This window comes from Pongo abelii, chromosome 3, assembly GCF_028885655.2.
Source record: "Pongo abelii isolate AG06213 chromosome 3, NHGRI_mPonAbe1-v2.0_pri, whole genome shotgun sequence".
Classification (NCBI taxonomy): Eukaryota; Metazoa; Chordata; class Mammalia; order Primates; family Hominidae; genus Pongo; species Pongo abelii.
In genome coordinates, this window is record NC_071988.2 from 181,671,388 (window position 1) to 181,693,868 (window position 22,481).

Below are 22,481 nucleotides of genomic sequence, written 5' to 3' on the forward strand. Positions count from 1 at the left end.
CTGAGATTCCAATTATGTATTATAAAACATTGCATGACATCCTTATTCTTTGCTAAAATTGCAATGGCCAAAAAAAAAAAAAAAAAAAAAAAAGCATTCGGAAGCATTTTTAAAGGTATATTACAAATTAGTATTAAACTCTGATATTTATGAATAAAGTTACATTTGTTTCATGAATATTTCATTATTGGGTCATGAAATTTTTTAGCTACAATTAATTCAAGATTTTTTTTTATTTTTTAAATAAGCCTTTCATTATTAAATGAGTGGTGTTCATTCCTATTGCTGGTGCCTGAGAATAGCAAAGATACTGTATGGTATATATCTGGCTGTAGCATTTGTCCTTTCTGTACTGCATTGAATATTTACTGTGGCATCTAGATAAGTTATTGATTATTGGTATCAGATATCTATTGTTTTTCATGCTGTTTGTGTAATGGGGCCTTGCAATTAAATTATTCCTAGTGATGAAGTTTCCTGAAAATACTTGAACTAATCTTTTTAGTCAGTAGTAATTTCTTCCAAAATAATGTAGCTTACAACATTATAAAGTCATATCTCTAAAAGTTATAATTTTTTCATAAGGATAATATCTAATTTTGATATAAAAATATTAAGTAACTATTATTACAGTGTTTGATAATGAGATTTAGCAGTAAATAATACAAATCTTGCCTCAGCTTTCATAAGGTTTAGAGTCTATTATAATTTCAAAGTCCCTAATGAACTTTTATTAACTTTTATCAAGCCCAATTAATTAACAAAATTCTGGATTTCTTATACAGCTATATTTTTTAGACTTAAAGTATCTGAGAGCCTAATCTGTTTTTGAGAAGTTGTTGGCTTTATCACTGAAGAATGGTACAACATAATTTGGTGTAAAGTTGCATGCTTTAGGTTCTGAAACGCACAATATTATAGTAGTTATATTTTTGCTTTTGATTATTTTAAGTTAAGGCTATTTTTACCTTTGTGCAGCTACCAGGAAACACGATTTTTTTTTTTTTGAGACGGAGTCTTGCTCTGTCGCCCAGGCTGGGGTGCAGTGGCGCGATCTCAGCTCACTGCAAGCTCGGCCTCCTGGGTTCACGCCATTCTCCTGCCTCAGCCTCCCAAGTAGCTGGGACTACAGGCGCCCGCCACCACGCCCGGCTAATTTTTTTGTATTTTTAGTAGAGATGGGGTTTCACCATGTTATCCAGGATGGTCTCGATCTCCTGACCTCATGATCCGCCCATCTTGGCCTCCCAAAGTGCTGGGATTACAGATGTAAGCCATTGTGCCAGAAACACGATCTTAATAGTTCTCGTCTTAGAGAGCTGGGAAGGATAAAGGGTGAAGGGTAAAATATGTTGGAGTCAGGCAAGGATTGGAATCCTTGCCCTGCTACTTAGTGTATGACCCTGAACAACTTATTTAATCTCTCTGAGCCTCAGTTTATTTTTCTATACGCTAAGTATTATAATAGCTACTTTGGTGGGTTTTGAGAGCACTCACCAGGGAGATACTTCTCGACTTACAATGGGGTTACATCCTGACAAATCCATCATAAGTTGAAAATATCATTAAGACAAAAATGCATTTAGTATCCCAATAAACCCATCATAAAAGTTGAAAAATTGTAAATCATACTGTCATAAGTCCACATGCTCCTTGAGTTACGATGTGGTTATGTCCCAGTAAGCCCATAGAAAAGTCTACAAATTATAAGTTGGACCACTGTAAGTCAGAGACCGTCTGCATAACATACATGATTATGTAGCCCAGGGCAGCTGTTATGAATATAGTAACAGACGTAGATAATAACAGCTACCACTTTCTTTTTTCCCTATCCGTAAGCAGTGCCGAATCACAGGTTCCAGACCAAATAAGGAGGAAAGTTGCTTTTTCTTCCCTATCATTCTAAGATCTTTTTCTTGGGCTTTACATTAAGGCGACTGATAAAGACTTTGTTACATCCTCCATCAAGTAAAAGCATTAAAGTCATCTAATTGTAAATTAAATGATAAGCCTGCTTCACTGTGGGATATGAAACTTGTGAATATGAGGTCAAATTTCTCTTGCTGGGAAAAGAATAATAATAGCTCCTGGCTGTTTAAGCTGAGAGGATATCTTTCCTGTGACATTTAATCTGATAATAAAAGGCTGTGGGTAACTCTTATGGGAATCAGGCAAATGATACATACCAGGAAATGCGCTGTTCTGGCTGTAGAAGTTCAAGGTTGAGTAACTTCATACTAATGTAGCAAGAGCTAGTTTATCACAATTCAGCTAAACAAATAAGAAGCCTTTGAATACAAAATGAATTTGATGCAATTGGGGATTTTACTTTCAAATATATAATACAGATTGGAAAGAGATTGATATTATATCATATTTTGTTTTGGGAAAACTGAGTTTGAACAAGTTGGTCTCAATTTGAGCCTTGCGTGTCATGCTGGCTTATCCAATTTCAGAAGAAATTACTGACACAAATTCTTTGGAGGAAATTATTTTCTGCACCATGAAATCTTTTCAGACTATTGTTCAAATGAACTCCAACATGGTAAATCTTTTTCAGAATAACTGAACAGAGCACTGGAGAGCAAATTAATGCTTTTTTTTGTTCTTTTTTTGTTTTTTTTAGGCTTTCTAAGTGAAAACATATTTATATAGTTATTGATTTACTTTTTCTGATTTAATTTAAAAATAAATTGATTATACTTATAAATGACAGTCTAGTAAAAGAGTTTAACTTAGATCTTATGAGAGTTGCTTGATGGATGTTAAAAAGCCATTAGGTATTTTTAACAAGTGTTTGCAGTGAAAGTTGGTATGAAATCCTTACTGTCTTTTTCTACTCTTGGTCTGATTCTGTTGAACACCTTCCTTATGACTTTAAGCAAACTGTTGGAGTAGAGTCTTGCCATCACATGCTCTCATATTCAAAATCAGTAAACCTGGTATAGATAAAAAATTTTAAAAGCTGATAGCTTTAACTTTGAAATTGGGTTCCATCATTTACTACTTGTATTATCTAAAGCTTCTTTAACTTCTCTAAATCAGTAAAAAGAGTTTCATAATACTGCCTTAAAGCTACTTTGTTTTAAGGATTAACTGATTTGTGCAAAGGCATAGTGTGTTGCTCTGGCATCAACCTGCCAGCTCATCTGGGTTAGACATCACATGGCCCTCACAGTGGTTACTTACTGCATTTTATTTCTAAACATTTTTCTGCAGTTTAGTCTTATCCTTCTATTCAAATTGCTTCATTACTATAAGAAACTTCAGATATAAATAAAATGGCCATGAATCTCGTCTTCTTGAATGATATGTGTGGCTAGCTATATTTTGGGAGGTGAAGAGAATAACCGAAGAAGCTACAAGAGGAATATTGGAATACAGTCTATCTTGGAACAGTGCCTATCTCATGTGGGAACATCTTTTGGTAGTTTTGTTCATATTGCTATTCTCTTATATGTAGGAAGAGAATAAGTAATGTTGTGACTGATGAATATTTCTAGCTTTTCTCATATCTGTGGCTGTCTTTCAATTAGTGAAAGGCAGTAGAGTGTGAAGAGCACAGGTAGGTAATTTTTTTTCTATGCATACAACGGTAGGCTAACATTGGATACTTTTTGCAAAAGTATTTTCATCTTCATGTTCAAAATTTACTACAGTGCTCACTTGAAAGACTTCAGTTTTCTAATAATTTCTGTATAGTTTATTGGCAAATCTTGGATCAATTTCATGGTTTGACTAGTTTTAGAAAAATAGACTTCTGGTTTCCAGCTTGACATGTAAAACTCTTGAAAGTCATTATTCCTGTCTTTACAACAAGAAAAAAGCTGAGCAAACTCAAAATCAACAACTTTTCATGTAATCTTCAGATAATTAAGGTCACAAGGTAGACTGCTGCTCTGAAACTGGAGAGATAGATAGGGTAATACAGAGACTCCCCTAAGAGCAGATGCCCAGAGAAGAAGCCAGCAGCTAAAGTCAGTATCAGTAAGATTACGTTAAAGTGTAGTTGACAAATTGTTCCAGTCACAGCGTGGCTTAGAAATTAAAATCTCATAAGAGGTCCTTAGGGATGCCCTCACACATTGTGTTTTACCTTCAGGAGCCCTATCAGATTCTCAATGAGAAGATCAGAGAAGACTCCTCTGTGCTTCCAGCAGGAGGAGGAAAAATGTAAGCATTTTGAAAAACACCCAGAGATCTATGTTCTCCTTAACAAGGCCTGTACTCATGAAAATCTGTTTTATCAGAGCCTATCCACTTGTGTTCTACTAAAGCGTAATTGATCTGGGTGAAGAGAAATACCCAACTCCATTAGAGGCATAATATGCTGAGAGAAAAAAAGGGAGAAATACCCAACTCCAGCTCCCTCTAGACTTCAACATTGCGGAACAGGAATATCCAACTCAGTCTCGCTAAAAGACTGAGACCTAATCATATGGTGTAGAATGCTTCCCTTCCCCCTAGACCTTACCACTCCGGCTTCTGTAAAATAACAGATTACAGCTAAAAGAACTGAAAGCCATGGGACATACTTAAGAAATATTAGCAAAACCTGAAGACAACAAGGGAGGCAAACACAAATGCAAAAGCAAAACCAACCAACCAACCAAACAAACAAAAGAAGAGTGGAAACTTTAGCCTCTTACCCCACAGCTACAGAAAGCAGTAAACATAGACTAACTCCTAGCCAGATAAACAAAACCTTGTACTAAAGGCTTATTAGTCCCAGTTTCTTTTATCTGATACATCATTTCCAGTTATCAATAAAAAATTATAAGGCATGCTAACAAGCAAAAACACAGTATAAAGAGGCAGAGCAAGCATTAGAACCAGATTCAGATATGGCAGGGATATTGGAATTATTAGACCAGGACTTAAAATTACTATGATTAATCAATCTATTATAGACTGAATGCTTGTGTCGCTCCAACATTTACATTGTGAAGCCCCAGTACCTCATATGATGGTATATGGAGGTGGGGCCTTTGGAAGGTAATTAGGTTTAGTTGAAGTCATGGGGGTGAGATCTCTATGATGGGATTAGTGTCCTTACAAGAAAAGGAAGAGACTGGAGCTTGTTTTCTCTTTGCCATGTGACAATACAGTGCAAAGGTAGCCATCTGTCAACTAGCAAAAGGGATCTCTCTAGGAACTGAGTCTGTACATTGATTGTCTGCTTCCCAGACTTCAAAACTGCAAGAAATAAATGTCTGTTTAAGGCACCAAGTCCATGGTGTTTTGTTATGGCAGCCTGAGCTGACTAAGACATGCTGGGAGCTCTAGTGAAACAGGTGACCAACAGGAAAGAGCAAATGAGATATGTTACCAGAGAGATGAAAACGCTAGGTAAGATTTTTTTTTAATGCTAAAATAAATAACATAGTAACAGAAGTAAAGGATGCTTTCAATTGGTTCATTAGTAGACAGGACGTTGTCAAGAAAAGCATAAGGGACCTTGAAAATATGTCAATAGAAACTTCCAAAACTGAAATGTCAAGAGGAAAAAGAATGAAACAGAATATTCCAAGAACTGTGTGACAACTAAAGGTATAAATATGCATAAAGAAAATGCCAGAAGGAGGAAACAGTAAGAAACAGAAGAAATATTTGAATTAATAATGGCTGACAATTTTCCAGAATTACTGCCAGATGCCAAACTAAAGATCCAGGATGCCTAAAGAACACCAAGTAGGTCAAATACCTAAAAATCAATACTTATGCATGTCATATTTAAGCTGCAGAAAAGCAAAGACAAAGTGAAAAATCTTGAAAGAAGCCACAGGGATAAAAAATCTTAACTACAGAGGAGGAAGAGTAAGAATTACATGAAACTTCTCAGAAACCACAGAGGTAGAAAGAGAATACAGTGACATATTTAAGGTATTGGAAGAAAAAAAGCCACCAAACTAGAATTCCATATTCAGTGAAATTATTTTTCAAAAATGCCAGATAAATAAAGACCTTCTCAGACAAACATTGAAGGGATTTATTGACAGTAGACCTGCCCTGCAAGAAATGTTTAAAAACCTATGGCTCACATTATACCCACTGATAAGAAACTAGATGCATTACCCCTAAGTTTGAAAGCAGGACAAAATGTCTCCTCTCAACTTAAATGCTTCATTGTACGGAAGTCCTAACTAATGCAATAAGACAATAAAATGTATACAGATTGGAAGAAATAAAACTTCACAAATGACATGATCTATGTAAAAAAATCAGAGAATTGATTAAAAAAACAACTTCTAGAACTAATAAGTAATTACAGCAAGGTCACTGGATACAAGGTTAATATAGAAAGTCAATTGCTTTCCTATGCACAGGCAATAGGCAATTGCAATTTAAAATTAACACACAAAAAGAGAAATACTTAGGTTTAACTCTAACAAAATGTATACAAGTTCTATATGGGGACAACTATAAAACTTTGATTAATAAAACTCAATAAATTCAGAGATATTCTTTATTCATGAATAGAAAATTCAATATTGTTAAGATGTCAGTTCTTCCCAACTTAGTCTATAGATTCAATGCAATCGCAATCAAAATGTCAATAAGTTACTTTATGAATATCAAAAAACCAATTCTAAAGTTTACATGGACAGGCAAAAGACCAAGAATAACCAATACGATATCAAAGAACAGAAAGTTGAAGAGCCAACACTGCATAACTTACTACAAATAATATAAGATTTACTTTAAAGCTATAATAATCAAGACTGTGGTATTTACAAAAGGATGGACAAATAAGTAAATGGAATAAAATAAAGTCCAGAAACAGACCCACACAAATATAGTCAACAGATCTTTGATAATGGTATAAATGTGATTCAATGGAGAAAGGGTAGTGTTATCAACAAATGATATTGTAACAACTGGACATCCACATGTTTAAGAAAATAAGCGTAGACACTGACCATAACTTTCACACAACTAACTCAAAATGGATCATACACTTAAATGTGAGTTTTAAAACTATAAAACTCCTAGAAGATAACATGGAAGAAAATATTAATAGCCATTAGTTTGGCACTGAGTTTTTAGATAAAACATCATAAGCACTATCTGTCAAAGAAAATATTGATAAGCTAGACTTCATTAAAATTAAAAAACTCTCTGCGAAAGACACTCTTACGGGAATGAAAAGACAAGCTTATACTGAGGGAAAATATTTGCAAAATACCTATCAGATAAATGACTTGTGTTCAAAATAAACAACTTTTTTAAAGAAAACCAGTAACTCTTAAAACTCAGCAACAAGAAAACAACCCAATTAAAAAAGGAGCAAAGGATCTGAACAGACGGTGCACTGATGAAGGTATACAGATGGCAAATAAACACATGAAGAAATTCTCAAAATTATATCCTTAGGAACAGAATGTTAAAGCAACAATGAGGCATCACTATACACTTATTACAGTCATGGCTAGCATGCAAGACGTTGACAACACCCGCCATGAGCTGATGAAGATGTGGAGCAAAAGGAACCCTCATTTATTGCTGGTGAAGATGAAAAATGGTACAACCATTTTGGAACACAGTTTGACAATTTATTTCAAGGCTAAACAGTAGTCCATGAGTCATGCTCCTAGGTATTTACCCAAATGAGTTGAAAATGCATGTCTACATAAACACCTACACACAAATGTTTATAGAAGCTTTGATTCATAATTGCAAACATTAGAAGCAGCTAAGAAATTCACTAATAGATGAATAAACTATGGAACATCTATACAATGGAATATTATTCAGTGATAAAGATAAAAACTATTAAGTCATGGAAAACTTTGGAGGAATCTTAAATGCATATTAAGTAAAAGAAGGCAGCCTGGAAAGGCTACATACTGGATGATTCCAAATACATGACATTTGGGAAAAGGCAAAAGTACAGAGACTGTAAAAAGATCAGTAGTGCCAGAGGTTCAGGCTGGGGTGGGGTCGATAGGGAGGGATGAATAGGTGGAGCACAGGGCATTTTTAGGGCAGTGAAACTATTCTGCATGATGCTGTAATGGTGGATAAATGACATTATACATTTGGAAAAAGCCAAACTGTACAACACAAAGAATGAACACTAATGTAAAATCATGGACTTCAGTTAATAATAATATATTAATATTGGTCCATTAATTGTAATAAATGCATCACACCAACGCAAGATGTTAACAGTGTGGGAAATTGTGGGCTGGAGAAGGCAGAAGGAATATGTTTTCTGTTCATTTTTTTTTTCTGTAAACCTAAAGCTTCTCTAAGAAATAAAGTATATCAATTAAAATATATCTGAATTAAAATAAAAAATTAATACAAACATGAACAAAGTGAATAATTAAAACATATAGTTTACTATGCAAAATTGTTCAGATATTTGCCCTTAATTTCTACTTTTCAAACTAAATTTTGAGACTTTAGCTATTTTGATCTAAAAATATGCACAAATTCTCATAAGTTTAGATATCTATACACATACAAATTTGAATGTAGTATATGTGTGTATGTCACAAAATGCTCCTGATTTTAACTGGTTAATTTTTACTTCATCATTTTTAGAAAACACTGCTTTGAACATTTACCCCCTTACCTAGTGTTCTTTGAAATTTTTCATCACTTATAATGATGTTTAAATATCTTTCTTTGTGGTAAAGCATGCCACAACATGTCTTTAAGCTATCATCCAGTTAATACTCTTCTTGAAACTTGCATTTCAGCCAGTCTGGCAATCCAATAAGCTCTGAACATGCCATGTATGCCCTCATTTCCACCCTCATTTACTTACCTAAAATACTTGTTCTGCTCATTTTCTTTTACTGAGCTCTTTCCCAAATTATATTGAACTTATTATTTATATCACTCATCTATTTCACAGTACTATGGATGGTGTGTTTTTGTGTAAGTCTTATGTCCCCAATTAGATTATAGACACTTTTATGGCAAAGCTTACATCATATAAATTTGAATCTCCAGTTCTTAACACATTCCTTACAATCAGTATGGGTTGAAAAGGATTTGATGACATTGACTTTGTCAGATTTTTTTTTTTTTTAATGATTGGATAGATGCCATCCTGGAGTTTAACTTGATAATATCTCTAACTGTGTATTTGTTGAATAGGTAGTATCAATAAACTTTGTAAGCTCCCTTAAGCACCTGAGGAGTAAATATTTGCACTTTAGACAACTGATGTGCTTGTGGGAAATCATATCTGTTCAGTAAAGCCAGGAATTTCATTAGGCAATCTTCTATTAGTTTAGTTCTAGTCACGTTATTACTTGAAAATAACAGAGCAGGCATTTCTTTAGAAACAGCCTGCCGATATTAAATATGTTACTAATTCAGAATGGTTTCTCTCAGGCCATATTAATGAGTTTTGTTGAAAAATCAAAATGTGTATGATACTCATAGAACTGCTGCTACAAGCACATTTAATTTATTTTTATCCATTTAGAGGTCATTACCAGGCTTTAGACATTTTACAGGTTGAATTCTTCGTTTTGAATGTTAAAAAAAATGAGATGCCTTGACATTCACAGCTATAATGAATGAAATGAGGCAAATACATTGTGACTTGTCTTATTCAATGAAATATTTATGCCCTTCGGAAGTCTCAATTACAATGCTGCTTTCCGCCCCACCCCTTTACTGTTTCACAAAATAAGAAAGAAAGAAAAAAATGCAGAATAGGGTTATTAGAAGATTTTATATTGTAGAAAAGAAGCCAAAGGCCCTTCTGAAGGCACTTGTATGTCTGATGATGATGTTTCCTGCCTCAAAGGGATCCTGTTGCCTTTACAGGCAGAGCTGGCTGTGGCAGATGCCCCTCTGTTAGCAAAGGCTGTCTTCAACGAAGGAGGAAATTTAGAGGGGATGATTTCCCAGTTACAGTGCTGCCAACAGAGAGTTTATAACAAAAGCGTAGTGCTGTCATGCATGGTTTGGGACATGACAATGGCAATTGTTCTTAGGATGATTATAAACTATTCTTGCTGGTTCTGAATGGCCTAGCCGACTGGGGAAAGTTTTTCAGATTTGGACTCTGTCCACTTCCCTGCTGTGTGGGAAAGCAGTTGTTCATTTTCTTGTTCTCTTTCTGTTCTCTCCTGGCAGCCTATAAAATTGAAGTTATTAAGCCTCACAGTTTAGTTAATGCTTCCAGTCGAGTCTGGGGAAGAAACTAGGAAGCAGGTAACTGACTTTCTAAACAGTTTTGGCGAGGGAGAGGCAGTACCCTTAACAGATGGCAGTTTGACTCATGGAAAAGTCAATTGCTTCCTTTTATTTCCAGCAGGTATTGAGAAGAGCTGGATGAACAGTTCACAGAGCAGTGTGGAAAAAATGTAACTGAGTATGTAGAAAGAGAAAACAAGGAACTTCTGAGCCCAGGCAGATCAAAGAATGTTTGAGGATAGTTTAGCATTTGGAACACTTCAAAAGTTTGACACGAGCTATTCTTTTTACCTCCCGCCTCAAATGCTTATCCAACATTCTTGGGTAAACTTTCATATGTAAAGTGAAAATGAGAACTGGCTCTCCTATGAAATATCCTGTTATTTGTTATCTTTCATTAAGCTGGGACCTGAGAGTACAGAAAAGGGAAAAACATAATGATGAAGTTAGGCTGATCTTTTATGGAGTTGAAGCTCTTGTTAAACTTCTGACACTTACTTCTGACACTTATCCATAACAGTGGTGACTGTTTAAAACTATTTCAAATGGTAGTATTGCTTTTCCCTATTGAACTACTTTGCTGATTATTTCCCTCTGGTTTGGAATTTTTTGAATGAACGAATGAATAAATGATAAAAAGAATGAATGGAAATGTACATAAATACAATGCCCTTGCCATTGCCTTAATGCTAGGAGCTTGCAATACCACATTAAATAGCAAAAGAGGGAGAAGAATGCTTGTTTCTGTTTGGTGACCTTTGGAAGCTCGCTGGTGTATAATATGTTTTCATCACATTGAAAACTTCTGACAATAGAAACGTGATATGCAGTTTCTTTCTCTAACTGAATGGCTGAGGTATAGCATTCTGCTCCATGTCCTGACCTTGAATAGAATATACTTGGTATTTTTTAAAACCTAGGACAGATGGAAGGGCTTCAGTTAAACTGAGTAAAACTGAAGAAATTTGTTTGGTCTCCTGATTAAACCTATTCACTGTAAGATGGAAAAAGACAACTCTGAAAATAAATAAAAAATACATTGCTGTCAATAAATGGCAGATGATTAAATAGATCAGCAACTGTAATATTATAGTCAAATTCCTTGCTAAAAATAGTGATTGAGGATAGGACAAATACAGAATTAGTTGCATTAGGTTTAGAGATTTATGTTCATTCTGAGCCATTGACAAACTCATTCATAATGCGTTTTCACTGAACAGCAGGCCAACTCAGCGTTTCTGATGGACTCATCCATAGTTTTGACGATAAAAGAGCATAGGTGAAGTACATTTTTAGACCTCATATATCTTGTTCTTCTTGAGGCACCAAAGGTTAAGTACATGGTCTGTCCCATGGAGCAACCTACTGAGATACTCCACTGTGGTGTTTAAGGTTAGGGATTTTAAAGATTTTTTTTTGTGTGTGTGTGTATGTTAGATGATGCAGCCTGATACCTTGAGGTAAACTTAATTTTAAACATCTTAGGTAACTTCTGATTAGATTTCCCACCTGGAAAAAGTCAAGCATGAAAGCTTATTTAACCAAGAGCTTTTCCAGATTATGATAGACCCAGGTGCTATAATCTATCCCTTACTTTTAATATCTTATAAAATATTTATATAAATGCTTCATTAAAGTCCATTTACATTTTGTTTTTCTTTTTTTCTTTTTTTTTTTTTTTTTTAGAGAAAAGGTCTCAGTCTGTCACCCAGACTGGAGGTCAGTGGCATGATCCCAGCTTTGAACTCCCAGGCTCAAGCTGTCTTCCTGCCTCAGCCTCTTGAGTAGCTGAGAATACAAAGAACAGAGATATTGGTAGATCAATAAGCTGTGAGCGCAGGCACCTGCCACTCATGCCTAGCTAAGTTTTTAATTTTTTGTAGAGACATGGTCTTGCTATATTTCCCAGGCTGGTCTTGAACTCTTGGCCTCAAGTGCTCCTTCTGCCTTGACCTCCCAAAGTGCTGGGATTATAGGCATAAGCCACCATGCTTGGCCTGTCCATTTACGTTTTCAAAAACCCAGTTCCTGTTAAACAGCTCCTTTTAACTGATGATAAAAGGGTTTTAATTCTATAATGTAACATATGTCTGGATTTTGAGTTAAGCATGTTCTATCTTTGGTGAAAAACATGAAAACTTGGAATTTCAGTGCCAAAGAGAAGAGAAATGCATACAGGTCTTAAGTAATGAATAAAACTCTAAAATGGGATGAAAATGACTTTGCTTATAAATATTGATGTAACTGGCTTATCAGTCTATCAATATCTTTGTGTCAAATGGAAGATTGATGTCTTTTACTGGGGAAATGACCAATAGTATCACATATCTAGATGGTTTATCAGATTTCCTTCTCCGAGTCTTCATTTTTTCATCTATAAAGTGGGGATAATAATAGTAAAACCTAAAGAAGATTCTGGGAAGATGGCAGAATAGGAAGCACAAGAAATCTGTTTCCTCACTCAGACAGCAATTACACTGAGAGAATCTGTGTGATGTAACTATTTTGGAACTCTAGAGTTTTTTGAAGGCTTGCAACATCCAGTAGAAGAGTTGGACAGTAAATTGTGGTTAACTTTAGGAAATTTTATCTCTTAGCTCATCAGTAGCTAACTTTACCCATCTCCCACCCCCCTGTTGCTTACCTATGCCTGTGTTCCTGGAGCAACTTCCAGGAAGCCAGGGTGGTTAATAAGGACCCTGTCTTTCAAATATTGGGGATCTGCAAGCTAATTCCTGATGTGGCTTCTGATTATGAAGGCTCAGACACAGAGGTGGCAGCCATTGTTGTTGCACCTTGCTCCATTGTTGCAAATCCCCCTCGGTTTGGCTGAAGTTACTTCCAGGAAACTTAAAAGACCAGTGCCTTTTTTCATTGTCCTTTATTTTTCTCCTTTCCCCTCTTTGGGAGCCAGATATTAAAGACTGGTACAATCAAAATCAGCTGCATATATGGGGGAAGTTAGAAAGTAATCTCAAATGCCCAGGGAAAGCACAGGCTCAGAAAAGACTTCAAAAGGCATTATTACATTTATACCTCAAGCTTATTCACAATGCATGCAACAATGAAACAAACAAACAAATAAAAAACAAAACAGCATCAAACCCTGTGGAAGACGAGATTCTGATTTTCAGTTACCACATTATTGGATTCAAATGCTCAGTTTTTAACAAAAAAATTACAAGGCATTTATAGAAACAGGAAATTATATTCCATTCAAATAAAAAAAAAGACCTATTGGAAACTATTTGTGAGAAGGACCCGATGGCAAATATACCAGGAAATTACTTTAAAATAACTGTCCTAAAGATGCTCAGAGAAGGGAAGATATAGAGAAAGTTAATAAAATGATGAGTGAACAAAGTGAAAATATTAATAAAGAAAAAACTTAAAAAGAAATGAAAAACTCTGGAGCAGAAAAGTACAACAAACGAAAATTCACTATAAAGTTTCAAAGGCAGATTTGATCAGATAGAATAAAGAATCAGCAAATGTGACGATAGAACAATGGAAATTATCTAGTCTGAGAAACAGAAAAAAGATTGAAAAAAACTGGACAAACCTTAAAAAACATTGTACAACATCAAGCAGCACAACGTATAAATTGGGGAAGTCCCAGAAAGATGAGAGAGAGAACCAGAAAAAAAATTTGAAGAAATAATGACAGAAATTACCCAAATTTGATGAAATACATAAATATAAACATCTAAGAAGCTCAATAAACTACCAGTAGGATGAACTCAAACAGACCCATACTGAGATACATTATAATCAAACTGTTGAAAGCCAAGGCAGTGAATCTTGAAAGCAGTGAGAAGGAGAAGACTCACTGCAAACAAGAAATCCTCAATAAGATTATTAGCAGGTTTGTCATCAGAAACTTTGGAGGCCAGATGGCAGTGGGCTGATAAAGTGCTAAAGAAAAGAAATCTGTCAATCAAATATCTTATATTTGGCCAAGTGTTCTTCACAAATGAAGAAGTTAAGAAGTCCATAGATAAACAAGAGCTGAGGGAATTTATTACCATTAGACTTGCCCTGCAAGAAATGTTAAAGGAAGTTTTATAGGTTGAAATGAAAGGACCCTGAGAGTAATTTGAGTGTATAAAGAAATGAAGATGGCAGTAAAGGTAAATACATGGGCAATTGTGAAAGCTAGTATTGTAATTATCCTTTGTAACTCCATATTTTGATTCCTACATAATTTAAGAGATGAATGCATTAATAACAATGATTATTAGTTTATGTTTTGGACACACAATGTATAAAAATATAAATTTGTGACAACAACTAAAAGCAGTGAGGTCAGAGCTATAAAAGAGCAGAGTCTTTTGTATGTTATTGAAGTTAAGATGGTATACATTTAAATTAGAGTATTATAAATGTAGGTGTTAAATATAATCTTCATAGTAACCATATACATACAAAGAAAAGGGATGTGACTTAAAATACTTCACTACAAAAAGTCAATGAAGCACAAAAGATGACAGTAATACAGAAAATGAGAGATAAAAGCTATAAGACATATAGAAAACAAAAATTAAAAATGTTTCTCCTTATTTATAATTATATTAAATGTAAATAAACTCAAAAGATGAAGACTGGCAAAATGGATTTAAAAGACAAAACATGATTCAACTACATAACAAGAGAGTCACTTCAGATCCAAAAATGCAAAAAGGTTAAAAGTGAAAGGATGGAAAAATACATTCCATACAAATTTTAACCAAAAGACACCAGACGTGGCTATTTTAATATCATACAAAATATAATTTAAATCAGAATATTTTAAAAGTGATAAAGACATATACTAATAAAAGTTTCAATACATCCAGAAGATATAAAAATTATAAATATTTACACACTTAATAACAGACCATCAATATATATGAAGCAAAATTTGACAGAATTGAAGGCAAAGATAAACAGCTCTACAATAATAGCTTGAAACTTCAATACCCCCACCTCAATAATGGATAGAACAACCAGATGGAGGATAAGTAAGGAAATAGAGGACTTGAACAATACGATAAAACAACTAAATCTGACAGACATATACACAACAGTCTACTCAACAGCAACAAAATACACATTCTTCTCAAGTACATATAGGCTATTTTCCAGGATAGACAATATTTTGGGCCAAAGATTAAGTCTCAATAAATTTAAAAAGATAGATATTATGCAAGGTATCTTTTCTAACCACAATGGAATAAAATTAGGCATCAATAACAGAAAGAAAACTGAAAGATTCACAAATTCGTGAAAATTAAACAACACATCTTAAAATAATGAATGTATTAAACAAGAAATTGCAAGAGAAATTAAAAAATACTTAGAGATGAATGAAAGTGAAAACCCCACATTATGGAACATGTGAAAGCAGTATCAAGGGATAAATTTATAGCTAAAAAACACACAAAAAAGAAGAAAATCTCAAATCAACAACTTAATTTTTATAACTTTATAGACTAGAAAATGAATGAACTAAATCCAAATCTTGGAAAGGGAAAAAAATAATAGAGATTAGAGCAGAGATAAATAAAATAGAAAATTAAAAAATGATGGAGAAAATAAAAATATCCAAATGTCTTTTCTTTGAAATCAACAAAACTGATAACCTTTTAGCTAGGTTAACTAAGAAAAAAAGAAAAAAGACTCAAATTACTAAAAGTTGAAACATTACTATTCTATAGAAATAAATAGGATTATGAGAGAGTCCTAGGAACAATTACATGTCAAAATTTGGATAATCTAGATGAAAGGGAAAAAATTCTAGAAACACAACACCAATCAAGACAAAATCATGAGAAAAATAGAAAAATCTGTATCAACTTACAGCTAGTAAAGAGATTTAATCAGTAATCAGAAATCTCCCAATGCAAAAGGCCCTGAGCTTGATGGCTTCACTTGTGAATTCTATCAAATATTTAAAGAAGAACTAGCACTAAATTTTCTCTAACTTTCCAAAAAATTTGAAGAGAAGGGAACTCTTCTTAACTCATTCTATAAGGCTAACGTTAACCTGCTATGAATGTCAGATAGATACTACAGACCAATATTCATTATAAACATGATATAAAATTTCTCAACAAAATACAAGGAAACTGAATTCTTCAGCATCCAAGGATATAAACCATGACAAAGTGGGATTTTTTTCTGGAATGCAAGGATGGTTCAACTTATGAAAATGGATTAATGTAATACAGTACATTAACAACATGTAGAAAAATTCACATAATCATCTCTATTGATGCAGAAAAGTAGTTGACAGAATTCAACAGTCTTTCTTGATAAAAACACTCAACAAACTAGCAATAAAAAGAAACTAGCTCAACATCATAAAGGCCATGTGTGGGAAACCCTCAGGGAACATCAAACTCAATGATGCAAGACTGGGATGGTTAATATTAAGTGTCAACTTGATTGGATTGAATGATGCAAAGTATTGTTTCTCAGTGTGTCTGTGAGGGTGTTGCCAGAGGAGATTAACATTTGAATCAGTGGATTGGGAGAAGCAGATGCACTCTCAATCGGCCAGCATGGCTAGAAAAAGCAGGTGGAAGTAGGTGGAATGTACTGACTTACTGAGTCTTCCAGCCTTCATCTTTCTTTTGTGCTGGATGCTTCCTGTGCTCAAACATCAGACTCAGTAACTGAGTTCTCACAAAATCTAATAGTTTTATAAGGGGCTTTTCCCCCTTTTGCTCAGCAGTTCTCCTTCCTGCCATCCTGTGAAGAAGGATGTGTTTGCTTCCCTTCTACAATGATTGTAAGATTCCTTAGTTTTCCCTAGCCATGCAGAACAGTGAGTCAATTCTCTTTCTTCTATAAATTACCCAGTCTCGGGTATGTCCTTATATCAGCATGAGAATGGACTAACACAGTAAATTGTTGCTGCAGAGAGTGGGGTGCTGCTACAAGGATACCCAAAAATGTGGAAGTGACTTTGGAACTCAGTAAGAGACAGAGGTTGGAACATCTTGGAGGGCTCAGAAGAAGACAGGAAAATGTGGGAAACTTTGGAACTTCCTAGAGACTTGTTGAATGGCTTTGACCAATGTACTGATAGTGATATGGACAATAAGGTCCAGGCTGAGGTGGTGTCAGATGGAGATGAGGAACTTTTTGGCAACTGGAATAAAGGTGATTCTTGCCATGTTTTAGCAAAGAGATTGGTGGCATTTTTCCCCTTCCCTAGAGATCTGTGGAACATTGAACTTGAGAGAGATGATTTAGGGTATCTGGCGGAATAAATTTCTAAGCAGCAAAGTGTTTAGGACATGCCTTGGGTGCTGTTAAAAGCATTCAGTTTTATGTATTCACAAAGATATGGTTTGAAATGTGAACTTATGTTCAAAAGGGAAACAGAGAATAAAAGTTCAAAAAACTTGCAGCCTGATGTGATAGAAAAGAAGAACCCATTTTCTGAGAAGAAATTCAAGTGGTGTTGTTTAGTAAAAAATTAGATCTCAGAAAAATTGTGGGTCTGGGCAAAAGAAGAGGTTATATTCGTGTGGAAACAAGGAAAGGGTCTGAGTGGAAAGAGGAATAAAAAATAAGACCTATATTTAGAACAGAAAAATTAGAGAGTTGATCAATATTTTACAATTAAAACATATTTAAAGCCAACAAAAAGAGAAATCATTATTTGTACTTACTCACTTTAACTTTGGATTTGATATTTTAACATAAAATAGTTCAAAGGTCTAAATGTAAGACATAAAACTATTAAATCTTAGAAAAAGTAAGGAAAATGCTTCATGACATTGGATTTGGCAATATTTCTTGTATATGATACCAAATATTTCTTTTTCTTCTGGGCAACTAAAGAAAAAATAGAAATTAAATTTTCTGAAAATTTAAAAAATCATTTATCAAATGGCACTATTAACAGTGAAAAAGATAATGATCAAAGTGAGGATGTATTTCCAAATCACATATTTGATGAGGGATTAATATCCAGAATATATAGAAAAATTGTAAAACTTAACGAAAGAAGAAACAACCTCATTCAAAACTGAACAAAGATCTTGAACAGACATTCCTCCACAGAAGACATGTAAGTGGCCAATAAGCATATAAAGAAGATGCTCAACATCATTAATTATTAAGAAAAAGTCAAAACAACAATAAGATACCATGTCACCCCTGTTAGTTTGGTTACTGTCAAAAAAACAGAAAATAACAAGTATTGATGAGGATATGGAAAAATGAAGACTCTTGTGCACTGTTGGTGGAAATGTAAAATGGTACAGTCAGTATAGAAAAGAGTATGGTGACTTCTCAAAATATTAAAAATAGCATTACCATATGATATAGCAATCCTGCTTCTGGGTATATATCCAGTAGATTTAAAAGTAGGGACCTGAACAGATATTTGTATACTCATGTTTGTAGCAGCATAGCATCATTCACAATAGCTGTATGTGAGATCAACAAAAGTTTCCATTGGCAGATGAATGGATAAACAAATTGTGATATATACATATGGTGGAATCTTTTAAAAGTATGGAAATTCTGAAGTGGATGAACATCGAGGACGTTGTGTTAAGTGAAGTAAGCCAATTGCAAAAAGACACATTCTACTTACATGGGGTATTAAGTAAGCGTGATTAGAATCATAGAGACAGTAAGTAGAATAGTGATTTCCAAAGGCTCAGGGGATTGAGAAGTGGGGTTAATACTCAATTTCTGTGCCCATTTTAAAATGGTATAGAATTTCAGTTTTGCAAAATGAAAGGAGTTCTGGAGATGGATGGTGGTGATTGTTGTACAGCAATATGAATATACTTAATACTACTGCAGTGTATCCTTAAAAATGGCTAAGATGATAAATTTAACATTGTATTTTACTGCAATGAAAAATTGAAAAATAACCCTGATGGAATATTGTGAGCATCAAATACTCTATCTAAAGCAGTTATGCCAGTGTCTGAGAAAAAGCACATATACTTTTTATTCTATTTTAGCTTTAACATCCTTGTGGCAACAAAGGACAGTTTTAATGGTGCTATTTTATTTTTATGCTGAAGAAAGCCGTATGTGCAATGATTTGTTCTTCAGAATAAAAATATTCATTCAAAGGTATTGTTTCATGTGAAGACTGTTTTAGAGGATGCAGAGGGATGCATAAAGGCAGGTGTTTCTAAATAAGAACAATTAGAGAATATTCCATGTAGGAAAAAACGTATCAGCTGAATTCTGGTAGACCAGTAGGAACTAGAGGAAGTTAGATGAATTAATAGGAAAGATAGTCTAAAGCAGATGGAACATGTGGACAGGCAAAGACTTATGAAATAGAGTTAAGGAGTGGAGTTGATAGTAATTTCCAGTGATAGAAAGGAGGGAAGGATGCCTGGCAGAAGATCTCATACATGTATGCATGAACTACAAGATTAGAAAGAATTTAGGTGCAAATACAAGCCACGAAGAGCTCTTGAAGCATTTTCAAAATGTGACCAGATAGTGCAATCATGTTTGTGATTTAGAGTGGCAGTTAGTTAGATACGGGTGAGGCAGTCAGAACAAGGGAAATCTGTAAACACTTACTGTAGAGATTTATGTAAAAAGTGTTGTTGTTTAGTAAAAAATTAGATCTCAGAAAAATTGTGGGTCTGTGCAAAAGAGGTTATATTCATGTAGAAACAAGGACAGGGTCTGAGTGAAAAGAGGAATAAGAAATAAGACAGCATATATTTAGACCAGAAAAAGTAGAGAGTTGATCAATATTTTACAATTAAAACATCACATTTAAAGCCAATAAAAAGAGAAATCATTATTTGTACTTAATTACTTTAACTTTGGATTTGATATTTCAGACATAATGAGACAAGTATATTATAATGGTTTTTAAGTGAGTGTATATTGTTTTACTGCATTATGTTCAGATTTTACGGAGATTCTCAGTGGAAGCTGGGGAAAGTTTGAGAATCTCCAGGGTGATCAAGGAAGAGCTAGGTTGAGAGTCATAAACACATGAAACATATTGAGGCTGGAAAAGGTTGCACGACAGGGGAAGTCCCTCTCAGCAAGAGACCTTCCAGAGACCACAGGACACAGCCACCACCAGAAGGAGAATAAGGTAATGAAATTCCAGGGGGAAGAAGAGAGAGAGGAGAAATTGTAGAGGTGGCTTATGCACATAGCTGATGTTCCTCAGAAGCAAGGTGGGAAGACTGGGTCACAGAATTCTGAATATCTTGTGTGTGTGTTTTTAAAAAATTTGTTGTGTTGTTGTTTTATAGGCCCTGTGAGATTTATGCTTTAAGGATGTTCTGTTTTAATGTATTTTAAGGATTTGTTTCAAGATTTAGAGCTCCTTTTCACAGTTCTTGTAGTGCTTGCTTGGTAGTGGCATATTCTCTCAGCACTTATTTGTCTGAAAAAAACTTCAACTTTTTTTTTTTTCATTTATGAAGCTTAGTTTCACTAGATACAAAGTTCTTGGCTGATAAATATTTTGTTTAAGGAGGCTAAAGATAGGACTCCAGTTCCTTCTAGCTTGTAGGGTTTCTGCTGATAAATCTGCTGTTAATAGATTTTCCTTTATAGGTTACCTGATGCTTCTGCCTCACAGCTCTTAAGATTCTTTCCTTTGCCTTGACTTTAGATAACCTGATGGCTACATGTCTAGGTGTTGATCTTTTGCTGATGAATTTCCCAGGTGTTCTTTGAGCTTCTTGTATTTGGATGTCTAGCTGTCTAGCAAGGATGAGGAAGTCTTCCTTGATTATTTTGTCAAATAAGTTTTCCAAACTTTTAGATTTATCTTCTTCCTCAGGAACACCAATTGTTCTTAGGTCTGTTCATTTACGTAATCTTAAACTTCATGAAGGCTTTGTTCATTTTTTAAAATTATTTTGTCTTTGTCTTTGTCAGACTGGGTTAATTCAAAAGCCTTGTCTTTGAGCTCTGAAGTTCTTTCTTCTATTTGTTCAATCTATTGTTGAAAATTTCCAGTGTATTTTGCATTATTCTAAGTGTGTCTTTCATTTCCAGAAGTTGTGATTGTTTTTTATTTATGATATCTGTTTCTCTGAGGATTTTTAAAATCCATATCCTGTTTTTTCTTTTAATTTCTTTGAGTTGGTTTTCACCTTTCTCTGGTGCCTCCTTGAGTAGCTTGACAGTTGACCTTCCGAATTTCTTTTTCTGCAATTCAGAGATTTCTTGGTTTGGTTTCATTGCTGGTTAGCTAATGTGGTCTTTTAGAAGTGTTATAGAATCTTGTTTTGTGATATTACCAGAATTGTTTTTCTGGTTCCTTCTCATTTGTGTAGACTATGTAAGAGGAAAGATATGGGACTCAAAAACTGATTAGATTCTTTTGTCCCATGGGATGACCTCTTGATGTGGCACTCTCCTGCTTCTCCTAGGGATGGGGCTTCCTGAGAGCTGAACTGTAGTAATTGTTATTGCTCTTCTGGGTCTAGCTACCCAGTGGAGCTACTGGACTCTGGCCTGGCACTTGGGAATGTCTGCAAAGTGATGTGATCCTTCTTCAGGTCTCTCAGCCATGGATACAAAAACCTGCTCCAGTGGAGGTAACAGGGGGAGTGAAGTGGATTCTGTGAGAGTCCTTGGTTGCAGTGTTGTTTAGTGTGCTGGTTTTCTTGAATGCTGGTTATCCTAGCAGTAAAGTTGTCATATGGACAGACTCAGGGCCTCTGGTCAGCAACGATATTATAGGCGGTGGAATTTGCTGTTGTTTTCTCCTTCCTTGGAGCAGGGTTGTTCTGTTATGTGTTGCTGTAATGACTTGAGTTGGTTGGCCTCTAGCCAGGAGGTGTCACTTTCAAGAGAGTATTAGCTGTGGTCGTATAGAGGGTGTAAAAGCTTGCCCTAAGGTTGCCTGAATAAGCATTCATCTTTCTCAGGTGATGGGCGGGGCCACAGAGCTCCCACAAGTTTATATCCTTTGTTTTTGGCTGCCAGGGTGAGTAGGAAAAGACCATTAGGTGGGGTGGAGGCAGTTAGGTGTGTCTGAGCTCAGACTCCTTGGGTGGCCTTGTTGTGGTCACTGTGGGGCATGGGGTGGTTCTCATACCAATGGAGTTGTATTCCAAGGGGGATTATAGCTTCCTCTGCTGCTTCATACAGGTCATCAGGGAAGTGGGGGAAAGCAGGCAGTAACAGGCCTCTCTCAGCTCCTACACAGCCAGTAAGGCCAGTCTCACTCCTGCCATACTCCCCTAATAGCCAATGGAGCTAAATTTATATCCAGGCCTCCAGTGCGCAGGGCTGAGATCTTGTCCCAGGCTATAAGCCTCCCTGTTGAGAAAGCAAGCAGGGTTTTGAGGCCTTGCTCCTGTCTG